The sequence below is a fragment of the Pleurodeles waltl genome, chromosome 2_2 (assembly GCF_031143425.1).
Source record: "Pleurodeles waltl isolate 20211129_DDA chromosome 2_2, aPleWal1.hap1.20221129, whole genome shotgun sequence".
In the NCBI taxonomy this organism is placed as follows: Eukaryota; Metazoa; Chordata; class Amphibia; order Caudata; family Salamandridae; genus Pleurodeles; species Pleurodeles waltl.
In genome coordinates this window covers 244602590-244621297 of record NC_090439.1, presented here as the reverse complement: position 1 = coordinate 244621297, position 18708 = coordinate 244602590, and positions in this window count along the sequence as shown.

The following is an 18708-nucleotide window of genomic DNA, read 5'->3' as shown; positions in this document are numbered from 1 at the left end:
CACCACAGGACTCACAGGCCACCATCACCCCTCCCCCTGCGGAAGGTGAACCACCCCGCAAACGTTCCCTGCAATCCAGACAGAAACCAGTGACATTTGCCAAGAACCCCGCTAGGAAATAAGACTCCTGATTGTCACGCTTGTGTCCCACTCTGTCACCCTGCCCACCTTGAACTGCCATTGCTCCCCTTCCTATGTCCCCATGGACAATGCATCTGTGGTACAAACAGGCTGGAACAATACCCCGGACTTTCCTCCATCATCACCCCATCCCATTGCACTTGCCTCTCCATATATTAGCACTTCAATAAACACCCTTTGGAAAAAAAACAATTTTGGAGTATGTCATGTATATCAAATATGTATTCATTGTAACAGGTACAAACATTGCAAATCAACTGTACAGAGAATGAACATAGATTAATGACCTGTAGCTGGCTGTAGTGATCACACCAGGAGTATATGTCAGGTCACCATCTGCTAAATGAATTGCCAGGGGGAACAGTAAGTGGGCATAGAAGTTGAAAATATCAGCATGCCATTACCACACACTTTAAAACAAATGTCTTCTAAATGTGAAGGAATACTGTCCTACCTGTGTATCATTGGAAGTATTGTCAGATCACATATGTGCTGTTGTCCACATCCTCATCCTCTGCCTCCTCATTCTCACTGTACAACAGGTCTACTGCTGCCACACGGGAATCTCCGGCCTCCTCCTCCTGAACTGATTTGGGACATGGCATCTGAGGGCCAGGCTATGCAACATGCAGCATGACACCACTCTCTGGCAGACCCTCTTTGGTGAGTAGCACAGGGATCCACCTGTTAGATGGAGCCACCAGAACCTGGCCTTCAGGAGGCCAAAGGTCCTTTCAATTATCCTTCTGGTTCGCCCATGTGCCCCATTATAACATTCTTCTGCCTTTGTTCTGGCATTCCTAACAGGAGTCAGCAGCCATGATAGGTTTGGATAACCAGAGTCACCTGCAAATATTGAGGGACAATATTTAGCCACACACTATCTTATATGGCCCACACCATACCCATGCACCAACATATACTGGGTGGGAACCAGGTTCACCTATTAGCCAGACCCTGTGCCTCTGTAGTTGGCCCATCACATTTGGGATGCTGCTATTCCTTAGGACAAAGGCATCATGCACCGACCCAGGATACTTAGCATTGATGTGGGAGATGCACTGGTCCGCCAAGCACACCATCTGAACATTCATAGAGTGGAAACTCTTACGATTCCTGAACACCTGTTCATTCTGGCGGGGGACAAATGCAATATGTGTTCCATCAATCACCCCAATTATATTGGGGATATGTCCCATTGCATAAAACTCGCCCTTCACTGTGGCCAAATCTTCAACCTGGGGGAAAACAATGTAGCTGCACATGTGTTTTATCGGGGCAGACAACACTCTTGTCAGCACTATTGAGAACATTGGCTGTGACATTCCTGCTGCCAAGCCCACTGTCAATAGGAAAGAACCAGTTGCCAGGAAATGGAGTAAAGATAGCACTTGCACAAGAGGGGGATCCCAGTGGGGTGACAGATAGCAGATATCAGGTCAGGCTCCAATTGGGCACACAGCTCTGTGGTTGTGGCCCTGTCAAGTCTATAGGTGAGGATAATGTGCCTGTCCTCCAGTGTTGCCAAGTCCACCAGGGGTCTGTACACAGTGGTATGTCTCCATCTCCTGTTCATCCGCAGCGGTAGGAATCTAAGGGACAAAAGAGTGAGGATCCGGTCACAAACTGAACAACGGAACTACAACAGAACTTTGCATCCTGTAAACATGAAATGGGTCATTGTGATTTGTCCAGTATGTGCTAATATCTCCTGTGATGCAGCATTATTCCCGGGCCTGCCCCCCACACCCTGAAATAGCGTCCGCCTGTCCTGTGTGAAGGGACAGGTGGATTCCACTGACGTTGTGCGCCGTTGCGGGAGGCGGTCGGGAACTGCCGTGCAACTCCTCATTGGCTAACATTGGGCCCTATGGGTTACAGTGGCCAATGGTGATCTACGCCGGCGGTGACGGTATGCACCGCCGCGGACGTGACTGCCAATTTCTATCTGATTCCTTACTTGTTAACTGAACTTCCATAGGAGAGGACCCACACTGCAGGTGCTGCTGTGACCTGTGTTTGGAACCTACATTGCCCGTGTGACTGGGGAAAGGGGCCCAGCCTTCACTTCGGAGGAGTTAGAGAGACTGGTGGATGGGGTCCTACTCCAGTATGGACTTGCAAGGGCCTCCAGACCAACAGGTGAATACACTGTGAGCACGATGCACGTGGCATGAATGCATGGAGTTGTGTGGGGGGGTGGGTGGATGTCCTCTTGGTGGCATACAGGTTGTGTGCTGGGCCACATGTGTGTACATGGTGATTTGAAGGGGTATGGTGGGCCATTTGTATAACAGACAGGACTGTTTGTCTAATTCTATTTTCCTGTGTGCATTGCCTCTGCAGGTCAGCGCCCATCAAAAGAACTGTATATGGTGTGCCATTGCCAAGGAGGTGCGGACCCTGGGGGTCTATGGCAGGCAGAGCACCCACTGTCCCAAACGGTGGGAGGACCTGAGACGCTGGGCACAGAAGATGGCGGAGGCCCAGCTGGGGATGGCCTCCCAACGAGGAAGGGGTGCCCGTCGAACCCTGACCCCCCTGATGGCCCGCGGTGGCCTATCCTGAGCTGGATGGACACTTGAGGGCATCACAGCAGCCACAAGAAGGGTGAGTACAGTGCCCATCATTACAACTTACGCATGGTAGGGTGGTATCCAGGTGGGAGATGTGTGTCAGTGGGTGCCCCTATGCCTGGCCTTACATTGCAGCATAAGTCTCTTGGTGGCTAGAGTTCAGAAGGGAAAATCTTGCTACCTAGCTTGTAGGCATCCACTACTGGTCAGGGCTGCGTTGGTCCCAGGTGTGCTGCATTTGGCAGTGTGTGCTCCTTCCCATGTCTTGGTGGCTAACTATTTCTCTGGTAGTGCAATGCATATTGCGTAGGCCTCTTCCCTGGTGTGGGTGCAGCCACTGACCCAGTGTATCCTTTGTCTCTTCACCCCCTTTCTTGTTTTCTCATCCTGTCCGTATGTGCATTAGCATCATCTGGTGGAGGAGCAGAGGCACCGGCGGCGGAGGGAGCTGCAACCCACAGGACCCAGGAGGCAGAGTCCACTGACGGTGAGGGCACCAGTGGGACGGAGGGCGAGGGGAGCACCACGGCAGAGACTCGAGGGGACAGCTCTGACACAGATACCTTCTCCGATAGAAGCTCCCTGGTGGTGGCGGACACAGCTACAGGTACAGCTGCCACCCCCGTACCAGAACCGCCCTCCCAGCAGCCCCTCAGCGAGTTGCCCGTGCCCCCTCACCCAGGAGGGTGGGCATCTCCTTCGCCCCAGGCACCTCAGGCCCTGCCCCAGTCAGCCCTGCTGCCCTGAGTTAGGAGGCTATTGACCTCCTAAGATCCATCTCTATAGGGCAGTCAACCATTGTGAATGCCATACAGGGGCTGGCAGCCCAGATTCAACATTCTAATGCATTCCTGGAGGGCATTCACACTGGATTGGTGGCCCAACAGAGATCGATTCAGGCCCTGGCTTCCTCTCTGTTGGCAGCCATTGTCCATGTTTCTACTGCCCCCCCAACTTCCACTGCCCAGTCCCATTCCCCTCAACCCCAACCTATCCCAAGCACACATACAGACGAGCATGCACACAAGACAACACCCAAGAGTGTCACAGGCAAACACAAGCACCACACTTCATCCCATAGGCACTCACACAAACACCATCCAGTAGCAGACACAACAACATCCACTATTTCCACTATCTCCCCCTCCTCCCCCTCCACCACCTCCCTCCCAGCCACGTCTACACTCACACCTGCATGCATTACATCATCATGCACTACCAGCATCATCACCACACCAAGCAGAACACACACCTCACTGGCAGACAACTCCACAACAGCCATACACATGTCCCATTTGTCCTCTCCCACTGTGTCTGTCCCCCTCTCCAAAAGTACACAAACGCAAGCACTCAGACACCCAACAGACATCCACCTCACAACAGCATAAGCCCATGCACCTGCACCCTAAAGCAGCAGACAGACACCTCCAACAACCACTCCCTCATCCTCCACTCCCATTCATTCTCCCACTTCCTGGCCCAATGTCCCTAAAAAAACTGTTGCTATCTACCATTAACCCCTTCATACCCCTCCCCCCATCCTGCACATTTGGGAGGGGTATCACAAACCCAGCCAAGCACCTTAGCCACACAGTCCACGGGCCCAGTCCTAACCGCACCCCCTCATGGTGGAAAGGGATCTAGGCTACGTGAACTGAAGGGGAAGAAGCCTGCACCAGCCTGCTTAAAGGGGAGGGAGACTTCCCCAGCCAGTAAAAAGGGCAAGGAGCCTGCATCTTCCACCGGAAAGGCCAAGGAGCCTGCACCAGCAGGCAGGAAGAGCAAGGAGCCTGCACCAGCAGGCAGGAAGGGCAAGGAGCCTGGACCAGGAATGGTGAGGGAGCACCCACCACCAACCATGGTTGTGCATCCGTCCGAGGGTGCAGGGGATGGGCAGGAGCCTCCCCCCACCAGCAGCACCACCACTGTGCAGCTGTCCAAGGTTGCAGGGGATGGGCAGGAGCCTCCCCTACCAGTGGCACCACCACTGTGCATCCATCACTGCCGGTGGACGGTATGTAATCCTGCCTCCATGGGCTGCTGTGCAGCCTGTCCACTCCAGAACCAGTGGGGAAGACACCCACTTGAGAGACTGTGACCTTGCACTCCCCAGGATCAAGTACAGGGCACGTTGCCCCCTCCAGAACCAGTGGGTAAGACACCCACCTGAGAGTCTGTGGCCCATCATGCCCCCGGATCAAGCACAGGGCACATTGCCCCCTCTAGAACCAGTGGGTAAGACACCCACCTGAGAGACTGTGTCCCATCACTACCCTGGATCAAGCATAGGGCACGTTGGCCCCTCCAGAACCAGTGGTCTTGTTACATCTCCCGGCTGAGGTGCCCCCGTCACCCACCTGAGAGACTGTGGCCTATCACTGCCCAGGACCAAGCACAGGGCATGTTGCCCCCTCCAGAATACGTGGTCTTGTTACATCTCCCGGCTGAGGTGCCCCCTGTCCCCCATCCCCCTAAGGTGCCTGCCTATTCACCAGCTGATGCCCCTGCAGTGTTCTCTCCGTGTTGAAGCAGGTGACGTGTTGCCTTGGACTTTGGCCTGTGGCCCGTGCAAATTGAGAACTGGGCTGGGTCCCTTTTTCTGTAAATATGTATATATCTATTATCTTGCCTGACTTACAATTTCTACTGTGTTGATCTTATTACAAACACTTTGGCGAAATAGTTTTGTCCTTGCATTATTCAGCCGAGTTGTTTTTTTTAATGCATATGGTTGTGTGTATGGTGTGTGTGTAGGGTGTGTGTGTTGTACTTCTGTGTGCTACTCTCTTTTTCCTCCCCCTCCCTTTTGTGATAGGGGACTGTACTCACTGCCGTCGTCTTAACCGGCATTGGTGTTCATGGTGGATCAGAACGTAGAACATCATCAGAAAAACATGCAGTTCTGGTTCCATGGCAGCGTGGTTCTTCCCTGTGTCTCCAATGGGGAGTCCTTTCACTTCTGAGCTCAGTTTCTGCAAGGCTTTTGATGTTGTTGGTACCGTCCCGGAAAAGGTGGCGGTTTGCAGAGTCTTAATATGGTGGGCAGAACATTGACTTCTATCTGGCTGTAGTTGGCTACCGCTGTGGTGCCTGTTGTTTCCACCCTGGCGGTCGGTGTGGTACATTGGCTGTCTTTCAGAGATTTTTCGGCCATGGTCATAATTTGACGGTAGTTATCGCCAGCCTGTTGGCGGTATTACAGCCACTTTATCACCTACCACCATGGTCGTAATGAGGGCCTATATTCCTTATATATTCCTTCTGTTATTTGAGAGTGATTTGTCTGAACTCTCATATGCTTTTAACCATATTCTTAAAACTGGAGTTAATTGCGAAACTCTTTCTGCAAGAGATTTTGTGGATAAGATACGAGGAAAAGATTAAAATCTAGAGTGAAATTATTCAATTTGATGGCTTGTCAACATGGCACTAAGGAATACTGGTAGCGTTGTCACGGAGAAGTTAAATGTATGCTACATAATCTAGATCCTCCCTTTTGGTTTGTAAAACTTTTGGCCTCATTTTGAGTTTAGCTGTCCTGTGACCGCCATGTTGATGGTGGCAGTCAGACCACCAACAGGCTGGTGGAGAGGACCACCAAATTATGACTTTAGTGGTGATGCCAATGGAAAGCAGCCAAAGCACTGCCGGTACCACCAGTGCTGTCAGACTGCTGTGGACGATTGGAGCCACCAACAGTCCAGTGGAGACCATGTTTCAATGTGACCCATTATGAGGTTGCACACCTCCAACATTTCCGCTGCTGTTGGACCACCATAGAAACCCAGGCAGAAATTAACTGTACAAAAGGAGACACTCACCTCCAGGAATTCATACACATCTGGAGCTGCCATGGAACCACAACTAGACGTCATCCTGCTGCTGCTGCTTGCCAAAAGGCAATGGAATCATTGCTGATGACAGCAACCGTAAATACACACACCACCTGTTACATTTGTATATTGGCAAATTTTGTATACTCACATAACATAGCTTGGGGGTGTGTGAGAGCCATTCTCACACGTAACAGGCACGCTTACATACAGCAACAAATACACCCACACATACACAGCACCCACACTGCAGCCAGCAGACACACCATACGCCAAAAACACACAGTTAATCACAGCAACACAGCTCAGGCCCAGCCTCACACAATCCCATACAGAAATCCAACACTTCACAACTACACCACTACTGCACAATCATAAACACATTGTCAAACACTCACAACTGACACTGGCCAGGGACTCATCACACATACAACTCAATGTACAACCAATTTGGAAGGCACACACACAATTACACCATCATGTAACTTAGCACACACACATTATACACACACAGTACATCATACTGATCATACCATGCACAATACATACAGACATCCATAGTCAAAGCACACAAAGCCACACACTACAACAACAAGCACATGTCAATACAAACACAACACAATACCATAATAATAACATGTGTAAGGAAATGCCTCCTTGGCATGGTTGCCCCCTGACTTTTTGCCTTTGCTGATGCTATGTTTACAATTGAAAGTGTGCTGAGGCCTGCTAACCAGGCCCCAGCACCAGTGTTCTTTCCCTAACCTGTACTTTTGTATCCACAATTGGCAGACCCTGGCATCCAGATAAGTCCCTTGTAACTGGTACTTCTAGTACCAAGGGCCCTGATGCCAAGGAAGGTCTCTAAGGGCTGCAGCATGTCTTATGCCACCCTGGAGACCTCTCACTCAGCACAGACACACTGCTTGCCAGCTTGTGTGTGCTAGTGAGAACAAAACGAGTAAGTCGACATGGCACTCCCCTCAGGGTGCCATGCCAGCCTCTCACTGCCTATGCAAGTATAGGTCAGTCACCCCTCTAGCAGGCCTTACAGCCCTAAGGCAGGGTGCACTATACCATAGGTGAGGGTACCAGTGCATGAGCATGGTACCCCTACAGTGTCTAAACAAAACCTTAGACATTGTAAGTGCAGGGTAGCCATAAGAGTATATGGTCTGGGAGTTTGTCAAACACAAACCCCACAGCACCATAATGGCTACACTGAAAACTGGGAAGTTTGGTATCAAACTTCTCAGCACAATAAATGCACACTGATGCCAGTGTACATTTTATTGTAAAATACACCACAGAGGGCACCTTAGAGGTGCCCCCTGAAACTTAACCGACTGTCTGTGTAGGCTGACTAGTTCCAGCAGCCTGCCACACTAGAGACATGTTGCTGGCCCCATGGGGAGAGTGCCTTTGTCACTCTGAGGCCAGTAACAAAGCCTGCACTGGGTGGAGATGCTAACACCTCCCCCAGGCTGGAGCTGTAACACCTGGAGGTGAGCCTCAAAGGCTCACCCCTTTGTCACAGCACCGCAGGACACTCCAGCTAGTGGAGTTGCCCGCCCCCTCCGGCCCCGGCCCCCACTTTTGGCGGCAAGGCCGGAGGAAATAATGAGAATAACAAGGAGGAGTCACTGGCCAGTCAGGACAGCCCCTAAGGTGTCCTGAGCTGAGGTGACTCTAACTTTTAGAAATCCTCCATCTTGCAGATGGAGGATTCCCCCAATAGGGTTAGGATTGTGACCCCCTCCCCTTGGGAGGAGGCACAAAGAGGGTGTACCCACCCTCAGGGCTAGTAGCCATTGGCTACTAACCCCCCAGACCTAAACACGCCCTTAAATTTAGTATTTAAGGGCTACCCTGAACCCTAGAAAATTAGATTCCTGCAACAACAAGAAGAAGGACTGCCTAGCTGAAAACCCCTGCAGAGGAAGACCAGAAGACAACAACTGCCTTGGCTCCAGAAACTCACCGGCCTGTCTCCTGCCTTCCAAAGAACTCTGCTCCAGCGACGCCTTCCAAAGGGACCAGCGACCTCTGAATCCTCTGAGGACTGCCCTGCTTCGACGACGACAAGAAACTCCCGAGGACAGCGGACCTGCTCCAAAAAGACTGCAACTTTATCCAAAGGAGCAGCTTTAAAGAACCCTGCAATCTCCCCGCAAGAAGCGTGAGACTTGCAACACTGCACCCGGCGACCCCGACTCGACTGGTGGAGAACCAACACCTCAGGGAGGACCCCCGGACTACTCTACGACTGTGAGTACCAAAACCTGTCCCCCCTGAGCCCCCACAGCGCCGCCTGCAGAGGGAATCCCGAGGCTTCCCCTGACCGCGACTCTCTGAAACCTAAGTCCCGACGCCTGGAAAAGACCCTGCACCCGCAGCCCCCAGGACCTGAAGGACCGGACTTTCACTGCAGAAGTGACCCCCAGGAGTCCCTCTCCCTTGCCCAAGTGGAGGTTTCCCCGAGGAAGCCCCCCCTTGCCTGCCTGCAGCGCTGAAGAGATCCCTTGATCTCTCATTGACTTCCATTGCGAACCCGACGCTTGTTCTAACACTGCACCCGGCCGCCCCCGCGCCGCTGAGGGTGAAATTTCTGTGTGGGCTTGTGTCCCCCCCGGTGCCCTACAAAACCCCCCTGGTCTGCCCTCCGAAGACGCGGGTACTTACCTGCTGGCAGACTGGAACCGGGGCACCCCCTTCTCTCCATTGAAGCCTATGCTTTTTGGGCACCACTTTGAACTCTGCACCTGACCGGCCCTGAGCAGCTGGTGTGGTAACTTTGGGGTTGCTCTGAACCCCCAACGGTGGGCTACCTTGGACCAAGAACTGAACCCTGTAAGTGTCTTACTTACCTGGTAAAACTAACAAAAACTTACCTCCCCCAGGAACTGTGAAAATTGCACTGTGTCCACTTTTAAAATAGCTATTTGTGAATAACTTGAAAAGTATACATGCAATTGAAATGATTCAAAGTTCCTAATGTACTTACCTGCAATACCTTTCAAACAAGATATTACATGTTAAATTTGAACCTGTGGTTCTTAAAATAAACTAAGAAAAGATATTTTTCTATACAAAACCTATTGGCTGGGTTTGTCTCTGAGTGTGTGTACCTCATTTATTGTCTATGTGTATGTACAACAAATGCTTAACACTACTCCTTGGATAAGCCTACTGCTCGACCACACTACCACAAAATAGAGCATTAGTATTATCTATTTTTACCACTATTTTACCTCTAAGGGGAACCCTTGGACTCTGTGCATGCTATTCCTTACTTTGAAATAGCACATACAGAGCCAACTTCCTACATTGGTGGATCAGCGGTGGGGTACAAGACTTTGCATTTGCTGGACTACTCAGCCAATACCTGATCACACAACAAATTCCAAAATTGTCATTAGAAATTGATTTTTGCAATTTGAAAAGTTTTCTAAATTCTTTAAAGTCCTGCTAGGGCCTTGTGTTAGTCCCTGTTAGCATTTCTTTTAGAGTTTAAAAGTTTGGTAAAATTTTGAATTAGATTCTAGAACCAGTTTAGTTTCTTAAAAAGTATTCCAACTTTTAGAAGCATAATGTCTAGCACAGATGTGAATGTGGTGGAACTCGACACCACACCTTACCTCCATCTACAGATGAGAGAGCTAAGGTCACTCTGTAAACTAAAGAAAATAGCAATGGGCTCCAAACCTACCAAAGTACAGCTCCAGGAGCTTTTGGCAGAGTTTGAAAGAGCCAACCCCTCTGAGGATGGCAACACAGAGGATGAAGATAGTGACTTGGAGGGAAATTCCCCCCCTCCAGTCCTACTTAGGGAGAACAGGGCTTCTCCAGCCCTGACTCCACAAATAATAGTCAGAGATGCTGGTTCCCTCACAGGAGGGACCAACAACTCTGAAATCACTGAGGATAACTCCAGTGAAGAGGACATCCAGTTAGCCAGGATGGCCAAAAGATTGGCTTTGGAAAGACAGATCCTAGCCATAGAAAGGGAAAGACAAGAGATGGGCCTAGGACCCATCAATGGTGGCAGCAACATAACTAGGGTCAGAGATTCTCCTGACATGTTGAAAATCCCCAAAGGGATTGTAACTAAATATGAAGATGGTGATGACATCACCAAATGGTTCACAGCTTTTGAGAGGGCTTGTGTAACCAGAAAAGTGAACAAATCTCACTGGGGTGCTCTCCTTTGGGAAATGTTCACAGGAAAGTGTAGGGATAGACTCCTCACACTCTCTGGAAAAGATGCAGAATCTTATGACCTCATGAAGGGTACCCTGATTGGGGGCTTTGGATTCTCCACTGAGGAGTATAGGATTAGATTCAGGGGGGCTCAAAAATCCTCAAGCCAGACCTGGGTTGACTTTGTAGACTACTCAGTAAAAACACTAGATGGTTGGATTCAAGGCAGTGGTGTAAGTAATTATGATGGGCTGTACAATTTATTTGTGAAAGAACACCTGTTAAGTAATTGTTTCAATGATAAACTGCATCAGCATCTGGTAGACCTAGGACCAATTTCTCCCCAAGAATTGGGAAAGAAGGCGGACCATTGGGTCAAGACAAGGGTGTCCAAAACTTCCACAGGTGGTGACCAAAAGAAAGGGGTCACAAAACCTCCCCAGGGGAAGGGTGGTGAGACAGCCAAAAATAAAAATAGTAAAGAGTCTTCTACAGGCCCCCAAAAACCTGCACAGGAGGGTGGGCCCAGAGCCTCTTCACAAACCAATCCTGGGTACAAGGGTAAAAACTTTGATCCCAAAAAGGCCTGGTGTCGTAGCTGTAATCAGCCTGGACACCAAACTGGAGACAAGGCCTGTCCCAAGAAAGGTTCCACTCCAAACTCCAATCCAGGTAACACTGGAATGGCTAGTCTCCAAGTGGGATCAACAGTGTGCCCAGAGCAAATCAGGGTCCACACTGAAGCTACTCTAGTCTCTGAGGGTGGGGTGGATTTAGCCACACTAGCTGCCTGGCCGCCTAACATGCAAAAATACAGGCAGCAGCTCTTTATTAATGGGACAAGTGTAGAGGGCCTGAGGGATACAGGTGCCAGTGTCACCATGGTGACAGAGAAACTGGTTTCCCCTGGCCAATACCTGACTGGAAAAACCTATACAGTCACCAACGCTGACAATCAGACTAAAGCACATCCCATGGCAATGGTAACTTTAGAATGGGGAGGGGTCAATGGCCTGAAACAGGTGGTGGTCTCCTCAAACATCCCAGTAGACTGTCTGCTTGGAAATGACCTGGAGTCCTCAGCATGGGCTGAGGTAGAACTAAAAACCCATGCAGCCATGCTGGGTATCCCTGAACTGGTGTGTGTAAAAACAAGAGCACAATGCAAGGCACAGGGTGAAAAAGTAGAGCTGGAGTCTGGAAGAAAGGCCCAGCCTACCAAGAGAAAAGGAAAGTCAGTTGGGAAACCAACTGCAACACAGTCAGAAAAAGAGAACCTCTCTTCTCAGGAAGAAGTTCTGCCCTCTGAGGGAACTGAGCCTTTGGAGCTTGAACCTTATCAGGTTGAGCTCTTAGGCCCAGGGGGACCCTCAAGGGAGGAGCTGTGTAAGGGACAAGAAACCTGTCCCTCTCTTGAAGGCCTTAGGCAGCAAGCTGCTGAAGAGTCCAAGGGCAAGAAAAATGGAACACATAGGGTCTATTGGGAAGATGGACTCCTGTACACAGAGGCCAGAGACCCCAAACCTGGTGCCACTAGGAGAGTGGTAGTGCCTCAGTCGTTCAGAGAGTTTATTCTGACCTTAGCCCATGATATTCCCCTTGCTGGGCATTTGGGACAAACCAAGACGTGGGAGAGGTTAGTCAACCACTTCTACTGGCCCAATATGTCCCACAAGGTTAAGGAGTTTTGCCTCTCCTGCCCCACCTGTCAAGCCAGTGGTAAGACAGGTGGGCATCCAAAGGCCCCCCTCATTCCACTTCCAGTGGTGGGGGTCCCCTTTGAAAGAGTGGGTGTGGACATAGTTGGTCCACTAGAACCTCCCACAGCCTCAGGAAATATGGATATCCTAGTAGTAGTGGATCATGCTACTAGGTATCCTGAAGCTATTCCCCTTAGGTCGACTACTGCCCCTGCAGTAGCCAAGGCCCTCATTGGTATCTTTACCAGAGTGGGTTTCCCTAAGGAGGTGGTGTCTGACAGAGGTACCAACTTCATGTCAGCATACCTAAAACACATGTGGAATGAGTGTGGGGTGACTTACAAATTCACTACACCATACCATCCACAAACTAATGGCTTAGTTGAGAGATTCAACAAGACATTAAAAGGCATGATCATGGGGCTCCCAGAAAAGCTCAAAAGGAGATGGGATGTCCTCTTGCCATGTCTGCTTTTCGCTTACAGAGAGGTGCCACAGAAGGGAGTAGGATTCTCACCCTTTGAACTTCTGTTTGGTCACCCTGTAAGGGGACCACTTGCTCTTGTTAAAGAAGGCTGGGAGAGACCTCTTCATGAGCCTAAACAGGACATAGTGGACTATGTACTTGGCCTTCGCTCTAGAATGGCAGAGTACATGGAAAAGGCAAGCAAAAACCTTGAGGCCAGCCAACAGCTCCAGAAGTTTTGGTATGACCAAAAGGCTGCAATGGTTGAGTTCCAACCAGGGCAGAAAGTCTGGGTTCTGGAGCCTGTGGCTCCCAGGGCACTTCAGGACAAATGGAGTGGCCCTTACCCAGTGCTAGAAAGGAAGAGTCAGGTCACCTACCTGGTGGACCTGGGCACAAGCAGGAGCCCCAAGAGGATGATCCATGTGAACCGCCTTAAGCTCTTCCATGACAGGGCTGATGTAAATCTGTTGATGGTAACAGATGAGGATCAGGAGGCAGAGAGTGAACCTCTCCCTGATCTTCTGTCATCAGACCCAAAAGATGGCTCAGTAGATGGAGTGATCTACTCAGACACCCTCTCTGGCCAACAGCAAGCTGATTGTAGGAGAGTCCTACAACAGTTTCCTGAACTCTTCTCCCTAACCCCTGGTCAGACACACCTGTGTACCCATGATGTGGACACAGGAGACAGCATGCCTGTCAAAAACAAAATCTTTAGACAGTCTGACCATGTTAAGGAAAGCATCAAGGTGGAAGTCCACAAGATGCTGGAATTGGGAGTAATTGAGCGCTCTGACAGCCCCTGGGCTAGCCCAGTGGTCTTAGTCCCCAAACCTCACACAAAAGATGGAAAGAAAGAGATGAGGTTTTGTGTGGACTACAGAGGGCTCAACTCTGTCACCAAGACAGACGCCCATCCAATTCCTAGAGCTGATGAGCTCATAGACAAATTAGGTGCTGCCAAATTCTTAAGTACCTTTGACTTGACAGCAGGGTACTGGCAAATAAAAATGGCACCTGGAGCAAAAGAGAAAACAGCATTCTCCACACCTGATGGGCATTATCAGTTTACTGTTATGCCCTTTGGTTTAAAGAATGCCCCTGCCACCTTCCAAAGGTTGGTGAATCAAGTCCTTGCTGGTTTGGAGTCCTTTAGCACAGCTTATCTTGATGATATTGCTGTCTTTAGCTCCACCTGGCAGGATCACCTGATCCACCTCAAGAAGGTTTTGAAGGCTCTGCAATCTGCAGGCCTCTCTATCAAGGCATCCAAATGCCAGATAGGGCAGGGAACTGTGGTTTACTTGGGCCACCTTGTAGGTGGAGGCCAAGTTCAGCCACTCCAACCCAAGATCCAGACTATTCTGGACTGGGTAGCTCCAAAAACCCAGACTCAAGTCAGGGCATTCCTTGGCTTGACTGGGTACTACAGGAGGTTTGTGAAGGGATATGGATCCATTGTGACAGCCCTCACTGAACTCACCTCCAAGAAAATGCCCAAGAAAGTGAACTGGACTGTAGAATGCCAACAGGCCTTTGACACCCTGAAACAAGCAATGTGCTCAGCACCAGTTCTAAAAGCTCCAGATTATTCTAAGCAGTTCATTGTGCAGACAGATGCCTCTGAACATGGGATAGGGGCAGTTTTGTCCCAAACAAATGATGATGGCCTTGACCAGCCTGTTGCTTTCATTAGCAGGAGGTTACTCCCCAGGGAGCAGCGTTGGAGTGCCATTGAGAGGGAGGCCTTTGCTGTGGTTTGGTCCCTGAAGAAGCTGAGACCATACCTCTTTGGGACTCACTTCCTAGTTCAAACTGACCACAGACCTCTCAAATGGCTGATGCAAATGAAAGGTGAAAATCCAAAACTGTTGAGGTGGTCCATCTCCCTACAGGGAATGGACTTTATAGTGGAACACAGACCTGGGACTGCCCATGCCAATGCAGATGGCCTTTCCAGGTTCTTCCACTTAGAAAATGAAGACTCTCTTGGGAAAGGTTAGTCTCATCCTCTTTCGTTTGGGGGGGGGGTTGTGTAAGGAAATGCCTCCTTGGCATGGTTGCCCCCTGACTTTTTGCCTTTGCTGATGCTATGTTTACAATTGAAAGTGTGCTGAGGCCTGCTAACCAGGCCCCAGCATCAGTGTTCTTTCCCTAACCTGTACTTTTGTATCCAAAATTGGCAGACCCTGGCATCCAGATAAGTCCCTTGTAACTGGTACTTCTAGTACCAAGGGCCCTGATGCCAAGGAAGGTCTCTAAGGGCTGCAGCATGTCTTATGCCACCCTGGAGACCTCTCACTCAGCACAGACACACTGCTTGCCAGCTTGTGTGTGCTAGTGAGAACAAAACGAGTAAGTCGACATGGCACTCCCCTCAGGGTGCCATGCCAGCCTCTCACTGCCTATGCAAGTATAGGTCAGTCACCCCTCTAGCAGGCCTTACAGCCCTAAGGCAGGGTGCACTATACCATAGGTGAGGGTACCAGTGCATGAGCATGGTACCCCTACAGTGTCTAAACAAAACCTTAGACATTGTAAGTGCAGGGTAGCCATAAGAGTATATGGTCTGGGAGTTTGTCAAACACGAACCCCACAGCACCATAATGGCTACACTGAAAACTGGGAAGTTTGGTATCAAACTTCTCAGCACAATAAATGCACACTGATGCCAGTGTACATTTTATTGTAAAATACACCACAGAGGGCACCTTAGAGGTGCCCCCTGAAACTTAACCGACTGTCTGTGTAGGCTGACTAGTTCCAGCAGCCTGCCACACTAGAGACATGTTGCTGGCCCCATGGGGAGAGTGCCTTTGTCACTCTGAGGCCAGTAACAAAGCCTGCACTGGGTGGAGATGCTAACACCTCCCCCAGGCAGGAGCTGTAACACCTGGCAGTGAGCCTCAAAGGCTCACCCCTTTGTCACAGTACCGCAGGACACTCCAGCTAGTGGAGTTGCCCGCCCCCTCCGGCCCCAGCCCCCACTTTTGGCGGCAAGGCCGGAGGAAATAATTAGAATAACAAGGAGGAGTCACTGGCCAGTCAGGACAGCCCCTAAGGTGTCCTGAGCTGAGGTGACTCTAACTTTTAGAAATCCTCCATCTTGCAGATGGAGGATTCCCCCAATAGGGTTAGGATTGTGACCCCCTCCCCTTGGGAGGAGGCACAAAGAGGGTATACCCACCCTCAGGGCTAGTAGCCATTGGCTACTAACCCCCCAGACCTAAACACGCCCTTAAATTTAGTATTTAAGGGCTACCCTGAACCCTAGAAAATTAGATTCCTGCAACAACAAGAAGAAGGACTGCCTAGCTGAAAACCCCTGCAGAGGAAGACCAGAAGACAACAACTGCCTTGGCTCCAGAAACTCACCGGCCTGTCTCCTGCCTTCCAAAGAACTCTGCTCCAGCGACGCCTTCCAAAGGGACCAGCGACCTCTGAATCCTCTGAGGACTGCCCTGCTTCGACGACGACAAGAAACTCCCGAGGACAGCGGACCTGCTCCAAAAAGACTGCAACTTTATCCAAAGGAGCAGCTTTAAAGAACCCTGCAATCTCCCCGCAAGAAGCGTGAGACTTGCAACACTGCACCCGGCGACCCCGACTCGGCTGGTGGAGAACCAACACCTCAGGGAGGACCCCCGGATTACTCTACGACTGTGAGTACCAAAACCTGTCCTCCCTGAGCCCCCACAGCACCGCCTGCAGAGGGAATCCCGAGGCTTCCCCTGACCGCGACTCTCTGAAACCTAAGTCCCGACGCCTGGAAAAGACCCTGCACCCGCAGCCCCCAGGACCTGAAGGACCGGACTTTCACTGCAGAAGTGACCCCCAGGAGTCCCTCTCCCTTGCCCAAGTGGAGGTTTCCCCGAGGAAGCCCCCCCTTGCCTGCCTGCAGCGCTGAAGAGATCCCTTGATCTCTCATTGACTTCCATTGCGAACCCGACGCTTGTTCTAACACTGCACCCGGCCGCCCCCGCGCCGCTGAGGGTGAAATTTCTGTGTGGGCTTGTGTCCCCCCCGGTGCCCTACAAAACCCCCCTGGTCTGCCCTCCGAAGACGCGGGTACTTACCTGCTGGCAGACTGGAACCGGGGCACCCCCTTCTCTCCATTGAAGCCTATGTGTTTTGGGCACCACTTTGAACTCTGCACCTGACCGGCCCTGAGCTGCTGGTGTGGTAACTTTGGGGTTGCTCTGAACCCCCAACGGTGGGCTACCTTGGACCAAGAACTGAACCCTGTAAGTGTCTTACTTACCTGGTAAAACTAACAAAAACTTACCTCCCCCAGGAACTGTGAAAAAGTGTCCACTTTTAAAATAGCTATTTGTGAATAACTTGAAAAGTATACATGCAATTGAAATGATTCAAAGTTCCTAATGTACTTACCTGCAATACCTTTCAAACAAGATATTACATGTTAAATTTGAACCTGTGGTTCTTAAAATAAACTAAGAAAAGATATTTTTCTATACAAAACCTATTGGCTAGATTTGTCTCTGAGTGTGTGTACCTCATTTATTGTCTATGTGTATGTACAACAAATGCTTAACACTACTCCTTGGATAAGCCTACTGCTCGACCACACTACCACAAAATAGAGCATTAGTATTATCTATTTTTACCACTATTTTACCTCTAAGGGGAACCCTTGGACTCTGTGCATGCTATTCCTTACTTTGAAATAGCACATACAGAGCCAACTTCCTACAACATGTCAGCAACAAACACATGCTCATCACACAACACACACCTTTTTACTCGAGGACAAAAGCACTGCATACACCCTCACATGCTGCTCAAGCAATACAGGAAGTACAAGTACCACACAGACACATACTGGCACACAACCAATGTCAGCCAGTAACAATTCAAACCTAGGAAAGGAGATGCAGGACAAAGATGTAACCAGAAAAGTCCAAGGCCATTGGCCAGTCCATATGTGCAAACAAATGTTCACCACAGGCACAAAATGACGCCCCAACTTGACTCCTGACTGCCAAGTAACCTCCACAGATAAGAGCATCAAGGGGGCAGGAAGGCACCTCAGGGACTCTTGTGGGTGGTATGGGAGGGGTTTTTCGACATAGGCTGGGGAAAGGGGTTGGACTTAGGCTTGGGAGAGGGCTTTTGGCTTTGGCTTGGGGAGGGTTGGGTCTTCTTGGAAGGGCTCGCCTTCTTGGAGGGGGAGGGGCATGGGTACTGGTGGGGTGTTAAAGGGAGGATTTGGAGGTGGAAGGGATATCCTTGGAGAGGGAAACATATCTTTTAGGATTGCCACAGGGGGAACAGTAGGGGAAAGGTTAAACTCTGAGAGGAAAGCTTTTTTAGACACATGAGGACGGTCATGAAAAAAGGGTTTGGGTATGGAGGGAGAGGGAGTGGTTGTAAGAGGTATTGGTGTGGATGTCTTGGGTGTGTGTTTGTGGGAGGTATGCTTGTGGATGATGGGTGTCTGTTGGATGGGTGAGTGAGGGCGTTTATGTATGAGGGCTAACGTGGGTGATGGTGCTGGCAGATGCCATTGTGGGTGTGTGGCTGTCTGTTGGGGTGGTGACTGCCAGTAAGGTGGATGTGCTGCATGAAGGCGTGCCTATGATTGTGGTGTCTGTGGGTGGGGTGACTGGGATGAATGTCTGAGGGTCTGCTGGGGTGATGTCTGCAGGTAGGCTAGGTGTGGTGGCTGGATCACTGAATGTTGGTGTGGTGTCTGCAGGTGTGCCAGGTTTTGTGTCTGTGATGCTAGGAGTAGTAGGGGCATCAGAGCAGGTAGTGATTGTTGCTGT